A 23,574-nucleotide genomic window follows, 5' to 3' on the forward strand; every position below is an offset into this window, starting at 1 on the left:
AGCCTTTGTTCAAGCTACCTGTGATTCGTCTTGAATACCTCTTGCCCTCTTGTCGATCTCAGCAATTTTCAAAACCAATTCATGGCCCACTACCTAAGACACCTCGTGAGACTTTCCACGGAAGATTGGGATGGGAAGGTGGCCAAAGTAAGTAAAGGCTCATTATTTAATATGGAAATCCCAAATTTGATGCTTTTTCTTCTTGTTGGAAAATGAAAAGAAAATAAAAGTTAAAGAATTCAAGATTTCTTCACTGGCAGAGAGATATATAACATATATACCAGTATGGCTGTATAATAATTCCAGATGAAGGTATATCTTTCTCAGTGCCTTCACAGTTCCCCAAAGGGACTGAAATTCCCATACAGGTGAGGGTTCTGACAGGTGGAAAAACTTGCTCTCTCCCATTCTCACACGGTCGCCTTGCTTTTTTGGTTTCTCTGGAGATGCCGCTATACGTCTGTTCGGTCACCACAAGCAAGGAAATGTTACAAAACTACTATTGTTCATTCTTAAGTATTTACCATAAGACTGGTAACCTGAAGGTGAATTTTTCAAGTATCCTTGAGGTTTCTAGCGTGACAAAACTCTAGGTATGCTTGAGACCTATCCAGCTATTGAGCACTTGCTGAGCTCCATGCTAAGCAACTTTACTATTTCATCTAATCCTCAAAGCAGCTTCAAAGTTGATTGTGTCTTTATCCCCATTTTATAGATTAGAAAACTGAGATTTAAAGGCATAGGTAATTTATCTGATTGAGGTCATACAGTTGGGAAACTATAGCATCATAATGTTAACTTAGGCCTATTTCCATCATCTGCTAACCATGCTGTTGCATAATTTATTACGCCTGGGCAAGAACTGTTTCCAATTCATATTTCTTTATTCCCCTTTCTACTTCTTCCACTGCTTTTTTTGATGTGAGTTTCTTTCCTACACTATACTTGCTTTTCACAGAAATATCCATGGTTTCTATTCATGTAACAATAATTTTATTGTCAAAGTGTTTTACCTTCATCATGTAGAATAATGTCTGTTTCTTTAAAGAAAAGAGAATTATCAGATGATATTGGATATGTATATGACATTGGGAAATAAATAGAACAATAATTCACTATTTAAACTTATATTTATCATAGTCCCATAGAACAATAGAATAGATTAGGTGTGTAGAAATGGGTATGTTTTTTCCCATTTATTTCTATTTGGGAACAGCTGAGATCCACTGATTTAAAACTTTACCAAAGTCAAGACACAAACAGCCCATAGCAGAACGATGTCTCAAATCTTTTGATTTCAATTTCAGTGATGTTTAAAAAAAATTAATTTGAATTAATTAGACATTTAAAAATATTTTCCTCTTTTGTCCACTAGAGTCTGTCTTTCTGAGCTTGTCCTACCTAGAGAGGAAATGTGGAAACATCTTAATAATGATGTAAACAATCGTTACCTAAAAGTTCTGCTCAGCATTGTCATTAGGATCATTTTTTACTCTATCACCCAGCAAACTCGTTTTCTAAAGTCAAGGGATGAAATAAAAAGCTAACTGTAAACGCTTTAATGAAGACTTTCTGAATGATGTTTAAACAAATACATGGTGTTTGAATGTCTCAGCGCAACTGACGTGTTAGAACTTGACCAATCTTAACAATAAATCTTTACTTCTCTTCTAAATTCTTAACATGAATTGGAATGATTGCCTTTGTTTCTGCTGTTTCAGAAAAATGCTTTAGCTGTTGTTTTGGTTAAGCGCTCTAGTTCTAAAACAACAATTTACATTTCTGACTCTAAAATTTTAAAAATGATGTCTAAAATGACAGATATCAAGAAAAGAACTTTTGACAGCCTTTCTTTAATCAAAGTCTGTTAAATGAATCTATTTATAAGTGTTTAATCAACTGAACTTCTTGAGACTTAAAAAAAGCCACTTCTTTAGAAGATAGCCAGCAAGAGCAAAAGAGAAAATTCTGCCTGCCCTTTTGGTTGGATCTATATCAATACTTTAAAAGCTTTTTGCTGCTTTGAAACACAGGATTGGTTTCCTGACAGTGATTTATGTACTAATATCCCCAGCATATTGCCTCTTTTTCATAATCATAAACCTGTTCAAGTTTGGATATTAGAAGTAAACATGCCAATATAAAACATGCTGACCTTAAAAGTGGTGTTTCTCTCACCTGCAAGCACCCCATAGGTAAGGGCAAGTGGGGAGAAATAAAAAATGGAAAGAAAACAAAAACTTTCAGCCCATCAGGGACTTTTTTGAGGGAGACAGAAGATTTTTGATTATCCTTTTGGACTATGTGGATTAAATGCATGAGCGCTCTAGGAATATTAATAATTGAGTGCCTTACAGAGGTCAGTAATTTGGCACCCATTTAAACAAATAAAATGTCGACAGTTTTTGTCAGCGAGGCAGAGACCAAGGCTGAGAGGGATGACCCATAGAGGTAGAGTCAGCCATTTCCTATACTGTAACTAAAAAAGTAGTTCCACCTCAGAAATTGCATGCCCTTTTCCAGAAAGGACTTGAATAGAATAAGACTCACGTTTCCTGAAAGACCATGTGGGCACCATATGTTGGTATTCAAGAATAGTGAATGGGATTCTCATAAACCTCCACGCTGACCCTACATGATTTATTGTCATCTTCCTCCCAACCATATCCAGTATTCTGTTCAAGATGAGTTTTGGTAAGTGCAAGGTTATTTGTCATGCTACAATCTGGGAGCTGTCAGCTTCCTGTTGGCACTACTGTGATTTGGCTGATGGTGGTGCCACTCCTATTATCACTGAATTTTCTCATTTCTACCTCTTCTGACTGGTGGAGAGCAAGGCAGCCAGCCGTGGTGGTCTACTGGTTAAGATTCAGCCCTCTCATCTGCAGGCTGGGTTTGTTTCTGGTCAGGGAACCACACCACCCATCTGTTGGTTGTTATACAGTGGCAGCTGTATGTTGCTGTGATGCTGAAAGTTATGCCACTGGTATTTCAAATACCAGCAGGGTCACCCAAGGAGAACAGGTTTTAGCAAAGCTTCCAGACTAAGATGGACTAGGAAGAAGGACCTGAACTCCCACTTCTGAAAAAATTGGCCACCAGAACCCTATGACTAGCAGAGGAGCACTGTCTGATGTAGCACCGAAGGTGAGAGGGTGGTGCGAAAAGACCAGACAGGGTTCCACTCTGCTGTACCCAGGGTTGCTAGGAGTCGGAATGAATTTGAGGGCGCTAACAACAACCTCCTCTTACTATACTGGAAAGTGTGAATTGGTACATTAGGTGAGCCATATTAAAAAACATTTGAGAGGTAAAGCTTGAGAGAATGATACTAAAAATGACAACTTGGCATTAATAAACAGTCTCTTTCAAGGCATAGAGAACTACTACTTTATATTTTCTTTAAACCATGTTGTTTTAATATAGCTTCTGACTTAATTACTCTACTATCTACTATCAGTGATTTAAATATTATTAATATTAGATATCAATTTGTTTTGATCATTTATAGTGACTTCATGAAAACTCCATAATCAGGTAAAACAGAAGAAAAATAGATTTAAAAATATTCTTTATTCCACAATGTGAAAATATATAAAGGTTTTCATAGGAACTTCCAATTCAATGTAACTTGTAAAGAATTTTCTTTCCCGCAAACTTTTACTAGAAACAAAAATAAAGCAAACTTCTCTTTCATTTTATATCTCTTATCTTGTTGATGACATCCTCTGACTAGCCCAATCCAGAAACAGAGGGACTCCATCCTAGATTTCTCCTGTTGATTACCTCCTGGAGTCAATAAGTTTGCACGTTTCCACTGTCTTAAACATTGCTCCTCTTGGTCTCCTCCTCTCAATCCTCATTGTCTCTGCCCTAATTTTCTTCCCTCGTTCTTCTCACTTGGATAATTGTATCACTCTCCTTGGTTATCCTTCTTCCTCTATGCTCATCTTTCTCTAGTCCACCCTCAATATCCTCTCAGAATGATCTCTCCAACACAGATATCTAACTGGTCAACAACAAATGGAAATGAAACTTTAAAAAACTTAATTAGAGAATGAAGTCTAGTCTGCGTAATATATCAGATTCTTCCTAAGACGAACCTTATGTAAATGTTGTATCTCACCTGATCCAACATTCCATTTTCCCTTTCTGAACTGCTTAGTGTTGCCAGACCCTGTCAGACTCATGCCTTCACACCTGATATTCCTTTCATCCGTCATGCCTGCTGCTGATTTTCATCCAAGTGCCTCTTCATCCTGTCAGTCTTAGTTCAAGGCTCCTCTGCCCCTTAAAAACATCTTGGATTCTCTCAGAGAACTGTCAGCAATCTGCCTTTTCTTCCTGCATCTTCCGTGTGACTTTATGATGGTAAAAATACATTGCATCATAATTTTTGGTTAGCCGCCTCTCTCCACTCTCTCTCTATTCTATCAGGTCCTAGAAGGTAGAGACCAATTCCCGCCACCAATATTTGTATCCTGAGTACTTAACATAGAGCTTGAACGGAGTAGACACACAGCACACATTTGTAGAACAAATGAATTTGTCAAACAACCTCTTCTATAAACGCAAGGATAGAAAAACACGTTATAGGTTTTCCAAAATGTGATTAAGATTACATAATTCCTCACTTAGAACCACATCATGAGCCCTAGCCCTTAAAACAATTTGGTCTTTTTAAGAGACAAACTCCATAAGACCCTGACATAGCCACGCTTTTTTGCCAATGGTGATAAAAAGTAATAAGGGAATAATTTCCCACTGGTTGCCAGGCAATTATCAACTGGAAAATCGTGTTTATTAGCATGTAGAAATCCTAAATTCAGATGTCTATACTTGTTCTGTGACACCCAAGCTGTAATAGAAATGTACATTTTATTTTCCTAAGGCATGAAGTGAATGATAAGATCCTCATCTCCCTTCTCCCCTACAAGGAATAGCACAGGCTGTGTATCAATTTCAAAAACATAGATTTTGATTGCAGCAGGTGGATAGTGAACTTACCGATGAGATAACATAGGTGGTTCCAAGGGATGCAAAAGTAAGCGTTATCTTATGCATCCCTATAATAGTTTTGTTAACAAATACAAAACTTGAATTTCTCTTATTTGAAATAGCAAATTTCACAAACGTTTTAATATAAAGTGACAATTCAACTTACTTTGACTTGAAAATTCCTCCCTTGTCAAATTCTTCCTCTAGTTGTTATTTTTGTCATCTCTTTTTTTTTTTTTTTTGAGGAAGATTAGCCGTGAGCTAACTACTGCCAATTCTCCTCTTTTTGTTGAGGAAGACTGGCCCTGAGCTAACATCCATGCCCATCTTCCTCTATTTCATACGTGGGACACCTACCACAGCATGGTTTTTGCCATGTTCGCACCCGGGATCTGAACTGACGAACTCCAGGCCACGGAGAAGCGGAACGTGTGAACTTAACGGCTGCGCCACCGGGCCAGCCCCTTTGTCATCCTGTTAATAGCCTAAATCTACACATCTATTGGAGAAATATCATTAAAATAATTTATTCTTGTGTCTTTAGTGATCCAGAAAATATTTTGAAAAATTTCTTACATACCTTTCAATGTAAAAACTAACTCTAAAGTTAGTTTTTGTAACAATGTAAAAAAAACCCTCTAAAGTTACATTTAAAAAGCTTAAAGATATCACATCTTTAATATATACATATGCATAAATTGTGCCTATAAGTATATACACATAAATGTACTTACAACCAAGTTTAAAATAACATGATGGGTACTTGAGAAGTAGTATGAATAAAATTAAATTGGATACAAAATTTTTATGGAAGCTTTCACAGTTCAAGCACAAAAGCTGGCTTAGATGTAGTGGTGTGTGAAAATGATTCTCCCCAACCAGTCACGTTCGGTTGATGTTTTTAGAGATCCCCTTCCTTGTCCAGGCAGTGCCATTTTCAACCACACTCACCTTCATGCTTCTCCAGCCAGTGTTTCATGTTGACAAATTAAAAAGAAATATGTACTTCCTAGTGAACAGCTGTTTGGAGTAACGTAAAGTGCGTTGGAGGGACAAGAAAGTCTAAAAGAGAGGCGTGTTTCCTGGGAAGTGGGAGGGAATCCATACACAGCTTACCACGTTCTCAGAATAGACAGAAGTAAGACTCTCCCAACTCCTTGCTTCTCCTAGCTTGGAGGAAGAGGAGGAGAATAAGGAGAGGTGCCAGGCAGCCCCCACTCCTTTCTATCTGGTGTGTTCTTGCCATTGTTATGCCCAAGAAGAGGGAGGGGAAAGTCTTGAAGTTTGGAGTTTTGAGTATTACTTTGCCTGAACATAGTTACTGGAATGGATCTCTCGGATCCATTAGAGGGACTGGTGACTGCAGGCCTTTATAAAAACAGCCAATAACAGGAAAAGTTAAGGGCTCTGCTTGAGGTTTCATCCAGAGAAGGAGGAAATTAAGCCTCCTCAAAAGGGTCTTTGGGGACAGTGGAAGAAAAAAATAAACTGGCTTCATGATTGCATCCTTGAGTCCTACTTGTGTGGCATTCCAGTTGACAAGTATGGCTTGTAGCAGCTTTAAATACTGCTGTGACAAGGAAGAAGAAAATTTTGTTTTTACCCCAGTTTATACAAATTCACTGCATGTGGAGTAAACTAGACAATTTATATATGAGAATAATTCCAAGTATTGGTTTTAAATATGGATAAACAATTTGCTATTGTACATACGACATGCTAATGTGGTACTTTTTATTCTTCTAAACCTTCAGTGAGGTTAATTTTAAGATAGAAACATTTTCAAAATCTGTGTTTCAGCTTATATCTACAATGCATTTTTAAATGCAACATTTTGTCTGCATCTAAGATGTTAATGTTTGTGGTATATGGGAATTTGGGATAACTTCCATTAAAATTGTATTATATTCATCTATAATTTACAAGGCTGTTATGAAGCTCAAATAATGCACATTAGAAGCCTTTGACAACTTTAAAAAAATGTTGGATATTATAAATACTATTATTATTGCATAAGTACTAACAATTACTGTTTATTTATGACACAAAATAGTTTTATCTTTAATGTTAGTGTCTTTTTGGCATGAGCAACATCAAGATATAATGTTATAAAAAAGTCAATATGTTGGATTGTATGATTTCTGTTTTGAATTTTAAAAGCCATTTGATTATGGTCTTTGTATTCGAATAAGTATAGAAATAGAAATTTGACCACATCACAAAAGACTAGTATTTTTACCATACTGCTTGGCATTTTATAGTTGAATATTTTACAATAATTTTAAATGGTGTATTAAAAAAATAGTAATACATACTTTAGTATGTGACAAACCAACAGCACACATGAAAAGATGCAGAAGGTACATTGTATGAATAAAAGTTCAAAAAGTCAGGATTTCTGATCACCTCCTCCCTTTCACAGAATTAACCAATTTTGTATGATAGAACATGTACTCATAAATTTGTTTTATACAATAGAATCATTCTTAATCCATTTTTTGTGGTTTATCCTTTATTTTATATTTACTGATTATTTATTAAAGTTAGATTTTTTTGTGATTTCGTGTCAATTTACCATATTCTTTTTAGTCACTGCATCTTCATTGTACAGATTTATGGTAATTTATTAGATATCCTTTACTTCTTGATGTTAACATTGTTTTTAACATTGAAAGGAATTTTCAGGTATTTATATCTTTGAAACTTTCAGTCTTAAGGCTGTTGAATATTTCCTAAAAGTGGGCTTGCTGGTATGTTGATTTGCAATAAGAATTTTTGTATCTACTTCCAAATTGCTTTTCAGAAATAGACATATCTCATCAACAATGGATTACAACATCCATTCTGTCATAGCTTCACTAACGTAAGACTTTATGAAATATTTTCTCTTCTATCATTTTGGCAGTTTAGAAATGGGGCATTTTTGCTCTTTTATAGTATATTCTTTTTGCAAATGACTCTGAACATTAATTTCTGGGTTTAGTTCCATTTTGTCTTCACTTTCTGTGAAATTCTTATTCATATAATTTGCCTTTTCCTTAAATAAGATATTGGTTCTTATCTTATTGATTAGTAAAAGCAGGTTAATATTTAGATAGTCCTGTGAATATAACTTTCCTTTTGTATAGGCAGGAGTTCTCAACATTGTAAAGCTATAAATAATTCCTGTATTAGCTTAGTTTTTCACTAAGATATGTTCATATTCAAAATGACTCTTTTTTATTACATGAAATTATAAAAATTAATCTGGAGAAATAAACATGTGAGACTAAGAGAACAGAGAGAATCCTACTAGATAGTTAAAACAGCATGCTACAAAATAAAAATTGACAGGTCAAGAGATCAGGATGCAAAGTCTAAGAGTAGACTATATTTATATAATAATTTACGATAAATGTTGCATCTAAAATCAATAGGGATATCATGAACAATTTAATAACTGATATTAAAAGCTGCAACTAAAATGTGTCATGCTTGTATCAGAATTAATTCTGTATCAATTCACATGTATAAATAAGCAATAGACATACTAGAAGAAAACATGGATTCTTTTCTGCTTCTTGAGTGCTGAGTATCATTTTAAGGAGAATATAAGACCAAAAATTCCTAAAGGAAAAACATATGACAATAAAATAGATATACAATTAACAAAACACACCAGAACCTAAGAGACAGACAACAAACTCCAAAAACATTTGTAACACTTAAACAATATTTAAGGAACATATAGAAATTGATTTGTTAGGTAGCAAATGGAGTCATCATTTTGATAGGGTCATTCTTCTGTAGCCATTTTTAGGCTATATTTTAATGTGGTCATTTTAATGCCAAGGATGTTTTGATAGGGCCACTATAACTTTATTTTTTAAATAAATAATTAATAATTTTTTCCCAAGATATAAATGTCATTAATGGCTTTTTTTCTCTGATATTAAACAACACAAATTCATTGTAAGTGATTAAACAAAAGTTTACAGAAGAAAGTTATAATTTTTTATAATCCAAGAATGACCATTTTCAATATGCTTGTTGAATATCTTTCTAGTTTCTGCTGTTCACCTCTCTCTCCCTCCCTTCCTCTTTTTCTGTTCCATCCCTTCCTTCTTTCCTTCCTCTCTACCTTTTAAAATAAAAATACCATCGTAGAGTGCATACTTTTTGGGGCTTTCTTTTTTCACTTATTATAATTTGGGCACATCTAAAAGCCAGCTACATAATTGTTTTTTATTTCTGCTATCTTTTTATTGCATGGATCTAGACCAAGTATACTTCAATGCCTTTCACAATCTGACGCTTTTCCTTCCTTCCAATCCACAGAAGTCTTTACCTGTTTTAAGTGCCTGGGGATATCATTTACTGATCAATTACTTATTCACTCTCTGCTTATATTAATACCAAGAACTTGGCTCTTGATATTCTAAAGATCTAGCCTGTTGCATCTCAAAAAGCTAATGACTTTGCCAAAGGGTTGTTTTCTTATTTTGTTATAAAATCTGCATGTCGATTCTTTCTTTCTATCTTCATTTCTGCAGTTACAATAGTTATCTAAGAGAGGGCAGTGTGCCCAAGCTGGATCTTTCTCTGGTTCTCCTTTTCTGTTTCCCTCTTTCCATTACTCTTTTTTACTTTATACACACACACACACACACACACACACACACACCTATATGTTCTAAATGGGGAAAAATGAATCATATCTTCACTCAAAGATCTTTGGTTTGATCACAGGAAGAACTCGGTAACTTGAGTGTTGTGTAAAATCTTTCACTATGAAGAGATGCCAAAGAATTTAAAATCTTTAATAGGCTTTGTATTCATTTTCAAGACTGACAAATCGTAGGGAGATATTTATAGTGAATTCTTTACAGGTTTTGCCTGCTATTTCTCACATTCTTTATCTTAATTCTGTAAAACATACTGCAGGGGAGAAAGAGAATTCTTCTACCTATTCTAGGTCCTCCTGGCTGGGCTATGAATTAAATTGACATGAGATAGAATAAAAGGAGAAAATCAAACAAAGCTTTACAACATGCATACATGGGAGAAACCCAGGAAAACCGGTTAACGTGCCAAAATGGCTGAAGCTGCCAGCTTAAATACCATCTTCAGCTAAAGACAAAAGACGATGTTGAGGACAGTGGTTTGGGGCTTCAACGGGGAGGAAGGCAATTGACAGGGAAATGGAAAAGCAAATGTTTTATAGATAGAATTTTGATAAGAATGAGTTTAGTAAGGATCCTCCCAGTCTACAGATATCCAGAGTTGTCCTGGATGTCCTGTCCTGGGGACAGGCCATTTACTTAAATTTCTTTTAGGCAGTTAGAGGGAGGTAAAAGTATCTTTCAGAGTCTTGTTCTTAAAACAAATCAAGACAAAGAGACATATATTGAGGTGGCCAATTCTGATCCCCACAATGCCCTGCAGATTTTGATTGCTTAGTCACTAAGTGGGAAAGAAAGGTCAACCAAAGAATGAGACACAGTGTTTCAGCCTCTACACCTGAAACTAGAGGAGACTAAAGGAGACTAGAGGAGACAAGGACTGAAGCCTTTTGAGAAAGAACATTTCCTCTATCTCCTTTTGTTTTTCCTGTTCCCTTCCATCACCCTGCTTTCAATTCTCTGGAAGTAAGCACCAGCAAGTTAAATATTTTCACCCAATTTACAGTCCTACCATCTGAAGATGCTCTTAGCATTATTATTTTTTCATGTGTATGCAAGTGTACTAAAAAAGATAGAGACAGAGTCTCTAAAAAAGGTAACTAATGAATTGAATCACTGCCAACTTGCCAAGGTTCTATAGAAATATATGCTTCTTTGGCTGCACTTAATGACTAATTTTCTACGTTAATTTAACTGTAAGCAGTAAACTACCAGAGAGATTAGTAGAGGATGACATTTGAATTCAAATGCTAGAATTAGATTCGCGTCTATCACCCACTATCATTGTTTTATCCCAGATCCTACTGTGCTGCTTCAACCCTCAGTTCTCCATGTAATCCAGAATCCTGCAGAGTTCAAATGAAGTATTCTAAAATCAATTCTTTGTTAAATGTCTTGGACAATCAGTAAGAATCTCATTGTAGTGGAAATACACAAGGGGTTAAGCCTTTGGTTGCCCTTTCTTATAGTTTATAGCAGTCTAATGGTGATGGAGTACCATCTTACTGCAATTTGTTATTTCAAAGCTGTTAATGTTACCCACGCCTATAATGAAAAGGCCAAGATATTTTACTTATCTGAGGTTATGTTTAAGCGTCTTGGGGAGGGTAATTGATTACTGTGCTCATCAGAAACAGAATATCTACAATTTTCTTAAATGTCCTCTCTTCAAATCATTGAAATGGTGCCAGAAAACATAGGAAGAGTTGTTGAATATAGCATTAAATTTAGAGCAACTTCATACAGGAGTGGTGATTTAGACATGACTTTTGGCAGAATTATCACTGAAATATTCTATAAATATAATAGTAGAGAATAACTTTAAATACGTAATTTCTCAAAATGCAATTACTCATGGAAAAAGGTGCAAAGTAGAACTTCTATATATGTTGTCATTTCTGCCGGGACATGGCAGCACTTCTGCAAACCTATGGGATGTGGCTTGTTGTTTGCATACTTAGTCTTATTTTAGAAACTCTGTTTTTTCTCCTTTCACCAAAAATTCAGAGGTGAAGTCTTATAACATGTCATGTTCACAGTATTCACATGCAAAAATGCTTTTTAATAGTATAATTTTAAGGTTTCGAATGGAAAAGAAATTGCAAGTGATTTTTCTATTAATTTATTCATTAAGTAGTTCATGTTACTTATTTATTGAGCTCCCAATTTATTCCACTGATCGTGGGTAAGATGATATCTATCGTGTCTTTTTGATATAGGTAGAACAATTTGGTCATGGAGTGATCAAAGAAAAATTTGCAGGGAAGGTGAAAGTTATCTTTTGTTTTTTTCCCAAGTTCCTTTAACTTTCCTGCCTTTATCTGGAGATATAGAAAGAGACAGAGAACATTTTAGCAGTGCTGTAGAAATCAATATTATTTTATCTTTGGAAAATAATGATCCCTGTCCTAAGGGAACGTGCCTGTTTTATCTTGAAAACTCTTATTGCCATTTCTATACATTCCAGAAAGTTGTGTAGACTGACAAATAGGAAATTCAGAAAAATTGTGAACCTATATACATCATTTTTTCCAATCAATTCTGTGAAACTTTACACTTTATATTTTGCCTATTAAAGGCATATATTTTGAACTAAAAGTAAGAGGTAATAATATTTTAACCAGAAATATTTCCATAATGGGCCGTGAACTAAATAGATAAAGTGAGAAGACTTGCCAGGAGAAGCTCCCTAGAAGAGGAGAATCTCCAGTTTGTCTTAATGATGTGTAGATGTGTAAGATTTACATAGTGAGAAAAGAAAGGGGAGAGTGCGGAAGCACCTGTGAACTAGCACAACAATAGCAATTTGCAGTGCCTCCTGTGTGCTCATGTGCACTGCACATCTCTAAAAGAGCAACTGGCTTGTTTTATTCACATGTATTTTATGTGCTTGTTTTCCTCTCCTAGTCTATAGGGAAAGAAGCCTACAGGGAAGGAAGCATGCTTTAGTCATCTCCAAAAACAAGTAAATGAATAAAAAAACAAATGATTGCACGAGTGTGATTAGTTTGCTAAACAGAGAAGAAAAGCCTGCCTTGGCAAACATTTATGGTGATGAATCTTTGAAACAAAACTGGCTTGGGTGGGTGTTGCAGATTCATTTCCTGGGAAACCAACTGTGAGATGGAGTTTGTTGAGCAGGGTGATTATTCAGGACAGCCCTTGGGAGCAATACCTGTGAAAGGGAGGAGGTGAAGCAGCGATGGGCAAAAAGACAGGTAGAGAATGCAACCCCAGCATGGCCCCAGCCAACCCCGTGGAGAGCTCTGGAGTCACAGTGACGTTTCAGAGTTACAGGTCAAATTGGTCAGGACTTTACACGAGTGCACTGATGAGTCATTGAATGTAGGACACCCTGGGAAGGAGCACAATCTTGCAAAAGGTGGATCTCTGCAGCTGAGGCAAACTTTGAAGGCTCTAGCCCTTGAAAACTACCATCAGCACTCCTTGCAGCTGGGACAACTAGTCATTCATCCATGGGGATTTGAGTGGTGTATTACAGTGTCCACTGCAGTGGAGTGGGACTAGCTTATAAAGACTATTGCAAGTTAGAAAGAAAGATTTAGAGGAAATCAAATTATAAATGGTGAATGTGTCCTTTTTTAAAGCACAATAATATCATGAGGTTCATTCTATTAGCAGTAAGCAGGTCGCATAGGACGGGATGGAGAGATCAAAGCCAAGGGAGCCTGTTTGAGAAGCTGTTTGAGTGATTGTATCGTGAGGCAATGAGACCCTCACCAACGAACAACCAAGTTGTGGTAGTGGATTGAACCTGGCCCCTGAATGGATTGAGGGATTAGGGAGGTCTGCCCCAGTCTCTATGTGCCAGATACTTTGCCTATATTTTGCACTTAACATTCTCAATAAGGTGGACATTATTATAATTTTATTCTACAGTAGAATAAACAGATACTTTGAGAGTTCAGACGAATTGCCCAAGTCTTCCTTTCTGGCCAGTGAGGAAGACCAGATCTATCTGACTGTAAAGACTTTACATTTTTGCACCTTATTGCATTGTCTTCTAAGTTGATAAGTGATAGCATACGCTTCGTCTCTGAAGTGTAGGTTGATTAGAGAATGGTATGGGAAAGCTATGATAAGAGAAAGTGAAAGAGGAATAGCTGATTTGCAATAGCGAGGAACAAGAATTTCCAAAAAGACACAAAAGTTTATAAGGTTATAGAATAAGAATGATAATAGCATCTAACTTATCCACCCTTACTATGCTTTAAAGAACATATACTTTAGTTTTCATGGGAACTCTATAGGGCAGATAGCATTATAATCTGCATTTTACAGAAGAGGAAATTGGGTCTTAGAGAATTCAAATAAACTGCTTGAGGTCAGATAGCTAGTTGATAGTACAGCTGGATCTTGAAGCCAAGATTGCCTGACTTCAAAGCCCCAATCAAGCCTTTAAAGCTTGGTGAGGATCTTCATCACCAAGTATCATACTGTCTTATTAAAAATTGCCACCAATCAATGGGGAGTACTTTGTTGTTAACCCATTTAAACCAATTGCTGATCTACATCCTCAACTTTTGAGTTTTCATCAATGATTTTGATAATCTCACTTTTTTATTAATTTTTGTCTGGCTACTTATCCTTTAAGGTTGCCACAAATTCTTTATATAGGATGTAAATTGATGTTTAAGTTGTTTGTATTCAATCAGATTGTGACTTACTGTATTAATTTTCTAGGGTTGTCATAACAAAGTACCACAAAGTGGGTGGCACAAAACAATAGAAATCTATATTCTCACAGTTCTGGAGGATAGAAATCTGAAATCAAAATGTCAGCAGGGCCATGCTGGCTCTGAAATGTGTCGGGGACAGCCTTCCTTGCCTCTTTCTAGCTTCTGGTGATTTGCTGGCAGTCCTAGGTATTCCTTGGCTTGTAGATGCTTCACTCCAATCCTCTGTCCTCACATGGCTTTCTCCCTGTGTCTCCGTCTTCACATGGCCGTCTTCTTATATGGACGCCAGTGATATTGTATCGGAGACCCACCCTTCTCTAGCATAACTTCATCTCAACTAGTTACATCCGCAACAACCATACTTCCAAATAAGGTTGCATTCTGAGGTCCTGGGTGGGTAGGATTTAAACATACCTTTTTGGGAGGCACACAATTCAATTCATAACAAACTTGTGTACATAAAATCAACCTCAATTCATAACAAACTTGTGTACATAAAATCAACCTTTGTAGCCAAAATCACTTTCTGATTTTTGCCATGTCTATAAAAAAGTGGATGAATCTTTGCTAGGCATACTTCATGTACAGCATTCTCTTTAACTATTTAGTCTATCTGAACAAATTAGATTTGGATAGATAGAAAATTATCCCTGATGGGCCAGAATCTAACACTGTTACATCTCTTCTTTGTGTATAATTCCAACCGACATTATTGGATATACTCCTGTGAAGAGCAAACAACTTTATTGATAGTACTTATGATTTTGTTATTCCCAGTGGGTTGCATTTTCTTTTTGCTCATTTAAATAAGTTTCCTTGGAATACAGAGTCAAAACTTGTAGGGTAGGCTTGGGGAATTTGTTCCTCCTAATGTGCTTTATTCTAATTATATTTTTTCTTACTCATATTGTAAATGAGATCAACTGAAGAGGCATTGCCAGACTAATTTTTTTCCAGCTTTTGTAATTTGGATTACTTTCCTTCCATATGCATCTAATTATAAGAATTTCTTAGATGTAGATATCAAAGAAACATAATATTTAATTTGCCCCTAGGAATATGATGGGCAAGGTCTTATGTTTATTAAATTGGTCTTATGGCAGGCAGCCCTAGAGTCAGATGCTATGATCCATGATCTGTATTTAAATATCATTAAACCATGTACAAATTATGTGATTACTTCATACATCTGTAACATGGAAATAAGACCTCTTAATTGCCAAATGTAATTATCCATTTTCAGATTCCAGCCTTATTTACTTTTCTGCACATTTTACGACTTCTTCCTCCCTCAAATTCTTTTTTTCCTTCTGAAATCTACCACGCCACTCACTTGCACTTTACACATGGATGCTCCTTCTTAGCCTCCTCTTCTGCCTTCTTTTCTGCTGTTGATCCCTACGCATTTATATTTATTCCAAAATATTGTCTCTCCCCCCACCCCCGCCTTTTTTTTTGCTGGGAAAGATCCGCTGTGAGCTAACATCTGCTGCCAATCTTCCCGTCTTTTTTTTTTCTTCTCTCCAAAGCCCCAGTACATAGTTGCACATTTGAGTTGTAAGTCCCCCTGGTTCTTCTATGTGAACTGCCACCACAGCTGGCTGTTGACAGACGAGTGGTGTGGTTCCACGCCCGGGAACTGAACCCAGGCCACCAAAGCGGAGTGCACTGAACTTTAACCACTAGGCCATCAGGGCTGGCTCAAAATATTATCCCTTTTATTCTTGTCATATTGAATGCACTGCAGAATTGCTATGTATCTGTATACCAGTGTTGCCCAAGTCTATTTCCCTAGCTTTGATATCATCAAGTCACTGACCTCAGTTGCCTCCTGGATATACAGCGGATGGTTATTTGCTTTTTTGAGTATAAAATACACCAAATTCATTATCTTTTCTATGAAAGTGCTATGGTAGTAAAGTGGGTCTCCTTCCTTCCTCAGTTGATACCTTTTTCTATGGAATTTTGTAATTCCTCCCAAAAACACAGCGTGTACTTTCCCATCCTTAGATTCTGGACTTGGATAATTGTATGACTTGCTTTGGCCAACGGGATGTTAAACGCAAGGGCTTTTTCAGTATGTGGGGACTGAAATGTGCTTGTGTGATTGGACATTTACATCACTGCTATTGCCATGTGAATACCACGCCTGACTAGCTATCTTGCTGGTCCAAGGAGGTTATAAGCATTATGTAGCAGATTTGCACAGACCTGTACCTAAAGGAGAACTACCCAGGTGAGCTCAACTAAACTCAATAGGTCCACTGGTATGTAAGTGAGCCCAAGTGACAAAAGTAGAGGCACCTCAGTCAATGTGCAAGATGCGTGAAAATTAAATTCTTGTTTTGGTATGTCATTGATTTTTGTGGTTGGTTATCATATAGGTAAAGTTATCTGGTGCAAAAATTGGTACTTGAAGTGAAGTGCTGATAAAACAAAAATCTATAATGTGTAGCATTGATTTTAGGCCTGGACGGCAAGTGACAAGGAAACTGATGTAGGAGGCTTGGAAAATGGTAACCCATGTGATAGAGTCATGAAATATTTATAAAACTGTCACTTGTGATCCTCTGGAAGGCTGACACAGGATTTAATTAATTTGTGGTTTTGGGCAAGGTAGATTCCAAGCAGAGTGCAGAATGAGTGATCTAACTTCATTTAGATGGATTTAATAAGGAAATAAAAGAGAGAGATGAGCTCAGAAAAGAATTATGTTGAGGTGGTCAAAAGGTAGAAACTTCTGGTTATAAGATAAATAAGTACTAGGGATGTAACGTACCACATAATGACTATAGTTAAGCCTGCTGTATGGTACATAGGAAAGTTGTTAAGAGAGTCTATCCTAAGAGTTCTTATCACAAGGAGAAAATTTCTTTTTCTTTTCTTCTTATTGTATCTGTATGAGATGGTGGATGTTAGCTGAACCAATTGCGGTAATCATTTCACAATATATGTAAATCAAACCATTATGCTGTATGCCTTAAACTTATACCATGATGTATGTCAATTATTTCTCAATAAAATTGGAAAAAAATATAGACATTGAAAAGAGGAACTATCCGCTTGGTAAACAGAATGAAGAGGCAATAGAGTGTCCTGCATGTCCTGGTTTGTAGAACTCTTTAAATTCTCCATCCTCTCTAACCTTGCCAGACAGTAAAATATCATCGAATTAAGATATAGCCTTGGGGCAAAGATAAAATCAAGGATCTTTAAAATACAGCTTAAGCAGGTAGACCAAATCAGGGAGTAGCCCTCCTGTGCTTTCCTAAGATGGTTGAAAGAATTAAGGTGGCACCTAGCACATCCTCACAAGGGATAAAAGGGCCTCTAGAAAACTTGATCCCACAGATTCCTGAGAGGCCAATAGTACTCAAAGCACCTGAGGGTTTGTGGCTTTTATAAATATAGTTCACAGAAATAGAATACATAATAAAACCCACAAATCTGTCACTTTTGTAAATGTAGTAGACTGTAATCAAGTATATAAAAATCCTCAGGGATTTTGGGATACTTTGCTAAAGCACCACCAGTCAAGGTTAAAAGAGACTGAGACTGTTTGATATTTAACATATAATCTGGGTCCCCAATTTTGCAGGCAGAATCTAACCTAAGAAAGCTATTTAGCTGCCGCTGACGGTATACTCTCTAACAACCTCTTTAGAACTGGACAGAGATGATGAAAAAGAGTAATCCCCCAGACTGTTAGATAAAAGCCCTGGGGCCATATAGATTGAGAGTTGCTCCCAGGAAGCAGAACTTTGGCCTAATCAAGGAGCATTCCTTACCTCTAGGGGGACGTGGCCACACTTGCATGGCAGGGATTCTGCATTGCCATAGAATAGTGACTTCCATGTGCTTCCATTTTTTCCCCTCTTCAGATGGTACTGTTTATTGGAGTTCTCTTTATTCCACAAATTCTACGATGTATGTGTAAGATCAAAAAATTCGCTTGTATGTTTATCTCACTCTATTTAAATTCATAGCTCTCTAGAGCAGGAAGACGCTTGTCTTGACTTGATATAAATCACCAGATCCCAGACTTTGAGCTTGATACTATGTTTAGAAAAGACTTTTGAGGATTTTTGGTTGGGGTGGGGGTGAGTACATTCTGCATGTGGGAGAGGTGTGTGTTATTCTGGCTAAAAGGGCGTCTCTTACCACCTGCTTTAAGAAGGAAGCAGAGCATTTCTTAGGCATCTTCAAGTTCTGAAGGCAGCACATCCTGTACTTGAGAGTATTGCTCCAACTAATTTACCCAGTGACATGGAAGGTTGACAGCTTTCAGTAAGGCTCTGAAGCAGGTCTGATGTGTGATACAAGTAGCTCTGTCACTTGAATCATAGATCTAGTCAACCCTTTTGTATCTGTGGTTGGAAGTGATGCCATGTCAAGCAGTAACAGGAAGATTACAATAAATACCCTTTGGTTTCCAGGGAAAGGCTTCAGACCATCTGTAGCACCATTCAAAAAGCATCTTCTGTTGTTCTACTAAGAATATTGATGGTGTGTCTAACCATGAGACATCAAGTATCTATGCAGCCAGAGACATCCATCATAAGTGGGTTCTGTAAGACCACTCAAGTCATAAGTTTAGGCAGGCTCAGGAGCAATCTACTGTTAGATGAGAGTGATGTATCTAGGATAGGCATGAACAGTGTCAAAGGCACAAGAAGTTGTATTAATAGGTGGCCCACCTGTTATCCACCACAGTTACATTGCTGCTTATCCTCATCTTATACCTATGCCAAAATGCAGTGGGTTCTCTTATGACGAACTGACAGAGATGGAAAAAATCAAGGCTGGTTGATGGATGGACGAGTTCGGTATGTTGGTGCTAACTGAAAATGGACTGTTGATGCATAACAGTGGCCCTGTGAGACAGTGGCCTCAAAGATGGTGCTGAAGGAAAATCTGTACAAAGGGAAGAGCTGGACACTGTGCACTTCATCATCAACACAGTATGACAAGAGAATTGCCCAAGGCAAGAACATAGACTGATTAGTCAGGGCCTTGGAAGATAAAGTTTGGAAGATCAGGATAAGGAGGGCTGTAGAAGATGTATGTGATGGACAAATAGGAGTGGGTACAAAGTGTGTAGGTTTTTGTATTACTCATTTACACCTTCCAGAATAGATCCACCTTTACCAATAGAAGAAGCATTAAATAACCAAGTAGATAGACTTATACAGCAAGCCAACTCTGCCATTGGTCAGTCACTACTGGTAAATTAGGCAAATGAATGTGGTAGGCATGGTTGCAGGGACAGGGGCTATAAGAAGACCCAACAGCCTGGGCCACCTCAGCAATACTCCCACTCGCCACTGCTGAATATGCCATCTGTCAGCAACAGAGGTCAGTGATGAGCCCCTGATGTAGCACTATATCTTGAGAATGCCAATTTGGTAGCAATTGATTCTCCTGAACCCCTTCCATCCCAGAAGCAATTCCTTTTGACTGAGATTGACACACTGTCTTAGTCGATTCTGGCTGCCATAACAAAATACCACAGACTGGCTGGCTTATAAACAACAGAACTTTATTTCTCACAACTCTGGAGGCTGGAAGTCCAAGATCAGGGTGCCAGCATGGTCAGGTTCTAGCGAAGGCCTGCTCCCAGGTTGCAGACTGTAGCTTCTTGCTGTGTCCTCACATGGTGGAAAGGGTGAGCTAGCTCTCAGGGCCTTCTTTTATAAGATCGCTACTCACATTCATGAGGGCTCCGCTGTCATGACCTAAGCACCTACCAAAGACTCCACCATCTAATACCATCACAAGGGGCATTAAGATTTCAACATATGAATTTGGGGGGAACACAAATGATCAGAACCTAGCACACATATTCCAAGGATGCAGGTTCCTTTGCTTCCCATAGAGCCTTTATCTACACCACGTTTGAGAAATTAGAGAGAGTTTGAATCACTGATACTGAATTCTGCACATCATATCAAACTAAGGGACCAACTTCACAGCAAAGGAGGTGCAGAAGACCATGGGATCTACTGGTATATCACATATCATACCTCCAGAAACTGCCAACCTCGTACAACAGTTGAATGATCTTTTAAATATGCTGCTGATACACCAGTTTGAGAAAATATCCTACAAGGAAAGGGTGTCATTCTTCATGATGAAGTCTACACTCTAAATAAACAATGGTAAAGTATCTGGGTCCAGGAACCAAAGGTTGGAAGTAACAGAGTAATAATCTGTAAAGAACCCCTACAAATCAATAAGAACAAAGTCAGAAAAAAAAACTTCTGAAAAAGTAGCAATAGTTTTATTCCTAAAATTCAGTAAAATAAAGCTTTATTTTCCGTGATGTGGTAGGCTGAATCTAAAATGGTTCCCAATGATCTCTGTCTACTGGTATTCATGCCTTTGTATATGAACACCAGTAATATGGTCTTATGGGCTAGGCCTAGTGACTTCTTTCTTATAAATAGAATATGGAAAAAATTATAGGATGTAACTTCCAAGATTAAATTAAGGACGATAGTGGCTTCTGTCTTGTTCTTATTCATTCTCTCTTGCCTTTTTGCTTGCTCATTCTGAATGAAGCCTGCTGCCGTATTGTGAGCTGCAGTATAGAGAGGCCCACATGGCAAGGAACCAAAGGTCTCCAGCCAAAAGTTTGTGAGGAACTGAATCCTGTCCAATAACACTTTTGTAGATTGACCCCAAGTCAAGCCTTAAAACAAGACTATATCATCATCAACACTTATCTTTTAGGGATTTTTTTGTATTATGTGAAGCAATATCTCACTGTGGCTTTTATTTGCATTTCTCTGATAATCAATGGCATTGAACATCTTTTCATATATCTATTGGCCATTTAAATGTCATCTTTGGAGAAATGTCTGTTTAAGTCTTTTGCCCATTTTTTACCTGGGTTATTTGGGTTTTTTGAGTTGTAGGATTTCCTTATATATTTTGGATATTAACCTCTTATCAGATATATGGTTTGCAAATATTTTCTCCCATTCTATAGGTTGCTTTTTCATTCTGTTGATTATTTCATCTGCTTGTGGAAGTTTTTAGTTTGATATGTACTTTTGCTTTTATTGCCTGTGATTTTTTTTTTTTAAAGATTTTATTTTTTTCCTTTTTCTCCCCAAAGCCCCCAGGTACATAGTTGTACATTCTTTGTTGTGGGTCCTTCTAGTTGTGGCATGTGGGACGCTGCCTCAGCGTGGCTCGATGAGCAGTGCCATGTCCGCGCCCAGGATCCGAACCAACGAAACCCAACCACTCGGCCATGGGGTCAGCCCCTATTGCCTGTGATTTTGGTGTCATCTAAAAGAAAATCTTTGCTAAGACTAATGTCAAGAAGCTTTCCTTTATGTCTTCCAGGAGTTTTACACTTTCAGGTCCTACATTTAAGTCCTTCATTCATTTTGAGTTGGTTTTTCTGTATGATGTAAGATAGAAATCCAATTTCATTTTTTTGCACGTGGATGTCCATTTTTTCTACACCAATTATTGAAGATTGTCTTTTCCTGTCAAAGATCAGTTTTTGTCAAAGATCAGTTGACCGTATATGCATGAGTTTATTTCTGGGCTCTCTAGCCTGTTCCATTGGTCTATATGAGTGTCTTTATGCCAGTACCCAATTGTTTTAATTACTGAAGTTTGTAATACGTTTTGAAATTGGGAAGAGTGATGCCTCCAGCTTTGTTCTTCTTTCTGAAGATCCCTTTGGCTATTCTTGGTCTTTTATGGTTCTCTATGAATTTTAGAAGTGTTCTATTTCTGTACAAAATGCCATTGGAAATTCGATGGGGATTGCATTGAATCTGGAGATCGCTTTGGATGATATGGATAGTTTAATAATACTAAGTCCTTCAACTTATGAACATGGGGTATTTTTCCATTCATTTGTGTTTGCTTTAATTTCTTTCATCAATGTTTTATAGTTTTCAGTGTTCAAGTCTTTTGCCTCCTTTGTTTAAAGTCTATTCCTAAGTATCTCATTCTTTTTGATGCTCTTGTAAATCAGTTGTACACTGTTACTGGGGATGTAAAATGGGGCAGCAGCCTTGGAAAATAGTGGAGGTTTCTCAAAAAATTAAAAATAGAACTACCTATAATCCAGCAATCCCACTTCTGGGTATATATTCAAAAGAATTATACTCCCTCACTTATTGCTTTATCAAATTATATCCAGCTCTTACAAACATTATTATTATGCTTTTTACATAGATTTATATGTCCAGAATTAAAACTCTGGGCTATTTGTGTCCTTTCATATTCCAAAGTGCCCTGAAATTGTAAGTAGTGTGAGTCCTAAGGAAAGTTAAACCATCTTATTGAGCCCCCTAATGTTAAGCTGTGACATGCATTGTCTCCAGGTATGTTCTCTGTTGCAGATGCAGACACAAACAGAATATTTCTTTCTTTTCTTTTCATCTCTCTAGCTTAGACAAAGCTTTTAACATAAAAGAGTTTAACAAAAAAGATGAAAAGAGTTTGATAGCATCTTAAGTGTACACAGAATATAAAGAATATCACAGACTGTGCATTCTATAGTCTGACACTAGCAACTAAGCTTCTAGGGCCACATTTATTTAATCTAATAGGCTAACCATCTTTAGCTTCATTTTTATAAAAATGAACTGAAGTTCTTTTTAATTAATTGCTGGATTTTCATTTTTTTAATTTTAGAATAGTACCTTAACCTTTTCACAGTGTAAATTACTCAAATTACTATCCATCTGCTTGTACCACGATCATATCAAAGTAAATATATCCAAAATTGAATTTCTTATCTTCTCCACAAATCTTATTTTTTTCTTTACTTTTCCCTCCTCAGCCTCGTTCAAGATTCAAGCACACAATAAAAATCGTTTATTCCTGGGCTTGGAGAATGTTTATTTCTTATTTTAAATGTCTATGATTGCTTATTTAGAAAGACAAATATGTTTGTAAAATAGATCTTCTTATTTCAGGATATTTCTACCATTTTGGAATATTTCTGATCATTTTCTTCCATCCACAACATCACTAACTGTACAACCATGTAAGCATTCATCATATTTTCACTAAATTTAAAATATAATCAGAAGATTTTAAAAATTATTAAAACAAACACCAATGTTAGTTCTGCTTACAGATGGAACTGAGATAAACAATAAACTGCTTTTCCTTAACTCAAAATTCCTGACTAGTCATACCCTATTAGAGATTTGAAGATTTAATGTTTGAATATTAACTGA

The sequence above is a fragment of the Equus quagga genome, chromosome 9 (assembly GCF_021613505.1).
Source record: "Equus quagga isolate Etosha38 chromosome 9, UCLA_HA_Equagga_1.0, whole genome shotgun sequence".
Taxonomy (NCBI): Eukaryota; Metazoa; Chordata; class Mammalia; order Perissodactyla; family Equidae; genus Equus; species Equus quagga.